Source organism: Pseudochaenichthys georgianus, chromosome 12 (assembly GCF_902827115.2).
Source record: "Pseudochaenichthys georgianus chromosome 12, fPseGeo1.2, whole genome shotgun sequence".
NCBI classification, from domain to species: Eukaryota; Metazoa; Chordata; class Actinopteri; order Perciformes; family Channichthyidae; genus Pseudochaenichthys; species Pseudochaenichthys georgianus.
In genome coordinates, this window is record NC_047514.1 from 17,155,420 (window position 1) to 17,163,551 (window position 8,132).

The following is an 8,132-nucleotide window of genomic DNA, read 5'->3' on the forward strand; positions in this document are numbered from 1 at the left end:
GAGGAATGCACCCAGCAAATATAAAATAATATAACCAACTTTGTTTTTATGGTGACAACCATCTGGTGAGGAGAAGCGATCTATTTGAATATGTATGAAAAACAGAGGTGGGAGAACTACTCAGATCTTGTACTTGATTAAAAGTAGAAGTATCACAGTTTAGGAATACACTCTTACAAGTAAAATTTGCTACATTCAAAATGTTGCTCATGTAAAAGTACAAAAGTATAGCATACAAATGTACTTAAAGTACCAAAAGTAAGAGCACTCATTATGCAAGTTGGTCCATTTCAGAATAATAATATATTATATGTTATGATTATAATTATTGACGCATTAAAGTGTTATCAAAGCTGGCATAGGTGCAGTTTTAATGACTTTAAAATAGGTGCTGAGAACAGAGCTCTATTTTTAGTTCCAGACTTGTCACAATTCACATGTTAGGTCACGTTTGTAGTTTTGTCTGTGTTGGTGTTTTTCTTGTCTTTGGGTTTCCTGTCTTATTGTGTTAAGTGTTCACCCCCATTTCCTGCCTGTCTGCTTTCTGTCTGTTTCCCTCCCTGATTACCCGATTGTGTTCACCTGTTGTCCTTGTGTTTCTCCTCCCCTGCCCGGCTGTTTCTCGTTGTCATGATTACCCCTTCTTGTATTTAGTCTTGTCTCTGTCTGTGTTCAGTGTTGGGTCATTGTTTGTTGGTGACGGAGTTCACCGGTGAGTGTGCCGTATCTCTGCATTATCTTTATAATAAAGGGTTTCTCTTAAGTTATCTGCATTTGGGTCCTGCTTCCTTCACTCGACCGTGACAGAATGACCCAACCAGAAATGGACCCAGCAGACGATCCTTTTGAGGTGGAGCTGCAACATTTTTCTTTTCCTTTGGAATGTTGCCACGATTGGTGGAAGGAAGCGTCCAGTGTTCGGCTGAAGGAGGCCGCCCTGGTAGAGGCGCACCGGTTGGCGATGGAGAAGCCCGACTTGGTGGAATTCTTACCTGACTGGATGTTGGACTTCCTCTGGAGGTGTGATTTCCAGCCTGCTGAGTACAGACGTCTCGGAGTGGTCCGTCTGGGGTCAACCCATGCTTCTGTCCCAGTTCCTGCTCCTGTTCCGGAGTCATGTGCTGGAACTCGTCAGGCTTATGGAGGCCCACGGAGTATTCAGGCGGCTGCTAAGAGGAGTCGTCGCAAGGCCAGACAAGGAGCACGGGCCCCAGCAGCCATGGTTCCAGTCCCAGTACGTGCCCCAGCAGCCATGGTTCCAGTCCCAGTACGTGCCCCAGCAGCCATGGTTCCAGTCCCAGTACGGGCCCCAGCAGCCATGGTTCCAGTCCCAGTACGGGCCCCAGCAGCCATGGTTCCAGTTCCAGTACGGGCCCCAGCAGCCATGGTTCCAGTCCCAGTACGGGCCCCAGCAGCCATGGTTCCAGTTCCAGTACGGGCCCCAGCAGCCATGGTTCCAGTCCCAGTACAGGCCCCAGCAGCCATGGTTCCAGCCCCAGTACAGGCTCCAAGAGCGCCCTATACAGTCATGTTTCCGACTTCAGAGCTGGATCTTATAGACAGGATTCTGGCTTCAACAGCCATGATTCTGGCTTCAATTCCGGTCCCTGCAGCCATGGTTTCAGCCCCAGTTCTGGCCCCAGCAGCCATGGTCCCGATCCCAGCTGCCACAGTCCCATCTCGGGTGCCCTCCTCTGGTTCCTCCTCGAGTCCCCTCTTTGGTTTCCCTCTCGAGTTCCCTTCTCTAGTTACTCAGCTAGTCCCTCCTCTAGTCTCTCCTCTAGTCCCCTCTTTAGTCTCTGTTCGAGTCCCCTCTTTAGTCTCTGTTCGAGTCCCCTCTCTGTTTCCATCTCAAGTTCCCCCTCGAGTCCCCTCTCGAGTTCCCTCCTTTAGGCCCTCCTCTAGTCCCTCCTCGAGTCCCCTCTCTAGTTCCCCTCTCGAGTTCCCTTCTCTAGTTACTCCTCTAGTCCCTCCTCTAGTCTCTCCTCTAGTCCCCTCTGTAGTCCCTTCTCGAGTCCCCTCTCTGTTTCCATCTCCAGTTCCCTCTCGAGTTCCCTCCTTTAGTCCCTCCTCTAGTCCCTCCTCGAGTCCCCTCTCTAGTTTCCCTCTCTAGTTTCCCTCTCGAGTTCCCTCTCGAGTTCCCTTCTCTAGTTACTCATCTAGTCCCTCCTCTCTCCTCTAGTCCCCTCTTTAGTCTCTGTTCGAGTCCCCTCTCTGTTTCCATCTCAAGTTCCCTCTCCAGTTCCCCCTCGAGTCCCCTCTCCAGTTCCCTCCTTCAGGCCCTCCTCTAGTCCCTCCTCGAGTCCCCTCTCTAGTTCCCCTCTCAAGTCCCCTCTCGTGTTCCCTTCTCTAGTCCCCTCTGGAGTCCCCTCTCCAGTCTCCTCTCGAGTCCCCTCTCAAGTCTCCGCTCGAGTTCCCTCTCCATTCCCGATTCAAGCCCCTACGCAAGTGTTGTTGGAGGTTCCGCTGGGGGTCCTGCCAACCCTGTGTCCTGTGCCGTTGGAGGTCCCGCCGTCTACTCCCCTGCCGGGGGTCCTGCCAACCCTATGTCCTGTCCCGTTGGAGGTCCCGCAGAAGACTCTCCTGCCGGGGGTCCTGCCAACCCTGTGTCCTGTGCCGTTGGAGGTCCCGCCGTCTACTCCCCTGCCGGGGGTCCTGCCAACCCTGTGTCCTGTGTCGTTGGAGGTCCCGCCGTCTGCTCCCCTGCCGGGGGTCCTGCCAGCTCTGTGTCCTGTGCCGTTGGAGGTCCCGCCGTCTACTCCCCTGCCGGGGGTCCTGCCAATCCTGTGTCCTGTGTCGTTGGAGGTCCCGCCGTCTACTCCCCTGCCGGGGGTCCTGCCAACCCTTTCTCCTGTCCCGTTGGAGGTCCCGCCGTCTACTCCCCTGCCGGGGGTCCTGCCAGCTCTGTGTCCTGTGCCGTTGGAGATCCCGCCGTCTACTCCCCTGCCGGGGGTCCTGCCAACCCTGTGTCCTGTGGCGATGGAGGTCCCGCAGAATACTCCCCTGCCGGGGGTCCTGCCAGCTCTGTGTCCTGTGCCGTTGGAGGTCCCGCCGTCTACTCCCCTGCCGGGGGTCCTGCCAACCCTGTGTCCTGTGCCGTTGGAGGTCCCGCAGAATACTCCCCTGCCGGGGGTCCTGCCAGCTCTGTGTCCTGTGCCGTTTGAGGTCCCGCCGTCTACTCCCCTGCCGGGGGTCCTGCCAACCCTGTGTCCTGTGTCGTTGGAGGTCCCGCCGTCTACTCCCCTGCCGGGGGTCCTGCCAACCTTTTCTCCTGTCCCGTTGGAGGTCCCGCAGAAGACTCTTCTGCCGGGGGTCCTGCCAACCCTATATCCCGTGCCGTTGGAGGTTCTACCAGGGGCCCTGCCAGCCCCATGTCCATCACCGGTCTCGCCGGGGTTCCTGCCAACTCCTGGTCCTTTTCCGTGGGGGATCCTGCCGAAGCCTGTCCGACCGGCTCCGGTTTCTGTCCGGCCGACACCGGGTCCTGCCCGATCTCCGGAACTGGCCCATCAGCGTTTTCCTGCCCGGCCTCCTGATCCTGTCCGGTCGACACCGGCTCGAGCCCGGCCCCCTGAGAGCCGCGGTCTTCGCCCTCGAGCCCGGCCCCCCTCGAGCCGCGGTCTTCGCCCTCGAGCCCGGCCCCCTGAGAGCCGCGGTCTTCGCCCTCGAGCCCGGCCCCCTGAGAGCCGCGGTCTTCGCCCTCGAGCCCGGCCCCCTGAGAGCCCGGCCCCCTGAGAGCCGCGGTCTTCGCCCTCGTGCCCGGCCCCCTGAGAGCTGCGGTCTTCGCCCTCGGGCCCGACCCCCTGACTCTTCCTGCCGTTGCCTTCGCCCTCGGACCCGGGTCCCTGACTCTTCCTGCCGCTGCCTTCGGTCCTCCATGGTCCCCACCTTGGACTCTGTTTTGACCCCGGGCCGTCCGCCCGAGACCCCTTCCTGGTTCTCTGCCTTGTCCCCGGGCAGTCCGCCCGAATCCCCCTTTTTGGACTGTACCTTGCCCCCCGGCCGTCCGCCCGAGACCCCTTCCTGGTCCTCCGCTGTGTTCCTGGGCTGTCAGCCCAAGACCCGTCCTCCGGACCCCCTCCGCCCACCCTGCTTGGGGTTTTGGACTTTTTTGTTTTTGTTTTTTTTAGGGACGTCTGGAATCCGTCCCTTGAGGGGGGGGTTCTGTCACAATTCACATGTTGGGTCACGTTTGTAGTTTTGTCTGTGTTGGTGTTTTTCTTGTCTTTGGGTTTCCTGTCTTATTGTGTTAAGTGTTCACCCCCATTTCCTGCCTGTCTGCTTTCTGTCTGTTTCCCTCCCTGATTACCCGATTGTGTTCACCTATTGTCCTTGTGTTTCTCCTCCCCTGCCCGGCTGTTTCTCGTTGTCATGATTACCCCTTCTTGTATTTAGTCTTGTCTCTGTCTGTGTTCAGTGTTGGGTCATTGTTTGTTGGTGACGGAGTTCACCGGTGAGTGTTCCGTATCTCTGCATTATCTTTATAATAAAGGGTTTCTCTTAAGTTATCTGCATTTGGGTCCTGCTTCCTTCACTCGACCGTGACAAGACTCCTGCTAACCTTCCAGGTTAGCTTGTGAATTTACTCCAGGTGTAACGAAAGTCTGATCTAAGTGTTGATTATTTTTCACATCAATAATCCATATCTGTAAAGTAACTAAAGGTATTCAATTAATGTAGTGGAGTAAAAGTCCACTATTCACCTCTGAATTGTAGTGGAGTAGGAATACACAGTAGCACAACATGGAAATACTCAAGTAAAGTACAAGTACCTTAAAAGTTGTACTTAAGTACAGTACTTGAGTAAAAGTACTTAGTTACATCCCACCTCTGATGAAGAATGACATGTGTGAATGGTAGCGTAGGCCTATATGGGCCATTCTACCGAATTGGACCAAAGTCAGGTTGGAAATGATTTGGAATGTTGTGTTTTTTTCCCAAAACTTATATATATAATATTTGATACATATTTTGTACCATATCTAAATTACACATATCTAGTTATCTACATTTTTATATCGTATTTTCAGACTTTATTTGAATGTTCTTCCTCTACCAAAAATGGTCACTACCGAAACATACATACGGTACATACACTGTAGTAAAAAAGTATTATATTAACCTGTTAAGATTGTTTTACCTTCCCTTCTCTAAATAGTATTTTAACAAATATTTATTGAGGGTTTTCACAATTAAATTAATAAAAGTGTATTTGTAATCAAAGTTCAATTTATACAATTCATAAAAATCATAATGCAAACTTTCTTTGTAAAATGCATAATACTGATCATATTGATTCCAGAGTTGATGATTGTTGACATTGAACATACATTAAACTAATCAGTATCATATCATTTTAGTTGATAACTCAATATACTACGTTTTTTACAAAACATCCAGTGTTTCGGAAGTGACCACAGTATGTTGTTCTCAAGGTTGTATCATATTCCCTCAACCTTATTGCTTAATCTTAACTCATAACATGCCTTATGTTGAAGTTTGAATGTTTGAAGCTATGACCCAGAATCAGCACTTTAGTAACAGGCTGAAATAGAGGGGAATGAGGCTAGCATGGTTAATCTGTTTGGTATTTTGAGCAAAACACTTCATAGACATGTTTTTTTATATATATGAGACCTATTATATATGCCGAACAATAGCATAATAAGAGACCTTAGACAGGGTTGCCAACTTTGGGTACCTGGCTAGAGTGAGATTTTGATATCTTGGGTTTAATTACACATATGCACACTAAATGACTGCTATCGTGTCAGTAGCGGGACCTTAGCATATATATAGGATATATATACAATATATACAAATACACAATATTGGATACAGACTATAAAGGGCACACAGTTTAATTCACTAATGAAAGTCAAACACTGTTTCCACTGTTTTATTGTGTGCATAGGCCTGTCGCGATAAGCAATTAATAGACTTATCGTACGATAAATAAAAATGAACTGGATGTGACTAGCAGTTTGAAAGGATGTACTTGAATTATTATTATATTATTATATATTATCATTATGTCAGTGGTCTAAAATGGTCATACAACGGTGCAGACAATATTATCGTTTATCGCAATAATTTCCGAGAAAATGTATCCAACAAAATTAATTATTGTGAGAGGCCTATAGGCCTACGTGAAACACACAGACACAAACAAATCTACAGACTTACTCCAAACTGCCAAATATATTAATTAACACACTCTCATACTCTTTGACTCTATTTTGGCCAAGTAGAATAATAAGCAGCAGACTTTTACTTTTTTATCATTTCTACTGGATCTTAGATCTGCGCATGCGCAATACGGGTCAGATTGACCAACCGTCTCCCACTGCTCTGCTGTCTGTTAACGTTGTTAAGAGTGGTGGGGGCGGGGAGGGAGGGGATCGACAGCTTGAGCAGCTGTCAACTCAACATTGTAAATAACTAACCAAAAACGATCGCCGGTTCATCTTGTTTTTGGCGTGAGAATAGTTTGGGCAGCGTGAGAGCGTGAGATTGAGAGTGAAAGCGTGTGTCACACGCCAGATGCGTGAGAGTTGGCAACCCTGCCTTAGATTTTCAGACTTTAAAACACATTTATTTCAAAATGGTGGGATTTACCTGCTTACCATTCCATTTTGTCACTACCCGAAACGATCATGTCAATTACCGAAACGTAACCGTATGTTTCGGTAGTGACGATTCTAGTTAAGGTTGACCATAACTAAAGAATGTTAGCAAGTACATGGCTAGCATACATCTTTGAAGAGGTTAACACACATAAAAACCTAATACTTTGCATAAAACCCTGAAAAATATTACTTAATTGAAGATGATATGTGTTCGGTAGTGACAATTCTTAAGGTTACAGGCCGATTTTCAGATTTTGGAACAGACTTATATCAAAAGTATGGGATATAGCTACTTGCCATTCAGCCATGAGGGCAGGCCCGGTTCCAGAACAAAATGACTCAGGGTGCATCTGAGATTAGAGAGGGTGCAGTGGTAAAGTGCTATTTTTATAAGTGGGGAGTGGACCTAACACCCTCTAGGGGGGTCCTCACCTCCTCTAGGAGGGTCCGCACCTCCTGTAGGGGGGTCCGGGGGCATGCTCCTCCGAGAAGATATGAGATCTATGGATCTATGTGCTCTTTGCTTGATTCATTCATTCACCAGTTGTGGTGAAGGCATCTGACTTACTTGAACCGAAATGTCTACATGCATAGCAGAAGATGGCATATTTTTCACATGAATATTCCAGCCAATCTCTGTTTTGAAACCATGAGCTGCGAAATGAGCGCCTTACCCCACTGTACAGGCGAGTTGGGTACTTTTTTAAATATACCTGGGCAGGCTGTGTTTTGCCGAGGTCCTCTGGCACTTGTGGGCCGCTGAGGGGTGGCGGTGTTTTTTTTGTTTCACTTTTCATTTTTCAAATGAGGGTGCATAACGACTCAACTGAGGGTGCAATGCACCCTTATGCACCCCCGTAGAACCGGGCCTGCACGAGGGACAGGGATGCAGTGTCACTGCCTTGTCAAAAATGCAGGGGTCTTGCTAAAAACCAGGCTCAGGGTCCTTCTCACTTCGGTTAAATGGGTTCCTTACGTCCCTCACTTGTGTTGTTTCCCTGCGACTAGTCCCTCCCACCAGGGAAGCATGGAGAGACGCAAGGAAACCACGAGAAGCAGGGAAATGAGTTTTAAGAGCAATGGGACGTCCTTTCCTCCGGAGCGTCACGTGAAGCGACGTCCGTTTGTGATGACGCCGCACAGCTGATCGTCTGACAGCAGCTCTGTCCCCGTTATTTTCACAAACACCCCCGCCTACATATTTACTGACACAAACATTTGTATCATCTGTTGTAGACCCAAATAAATAAAATCAAATAAGAACTCATTCTTAAAAAAGATAAACGCCATTCTTAAAATGTATAAACGAACAATAGTTTGATTAATATTGATTAGAGCAGTGATTCTCAAATGGGGGTACGCGGACCCCTAGGGGTACGTTGGGGTACTGCAGGGGGTACGTGAGGTAAAAATAAATAAAAAGGTTAATTAAAAAAATACCATGCATGATTACAAACATATTCTTAGTACAATAAGTTAAAAATGAAAATACAATTGTATATA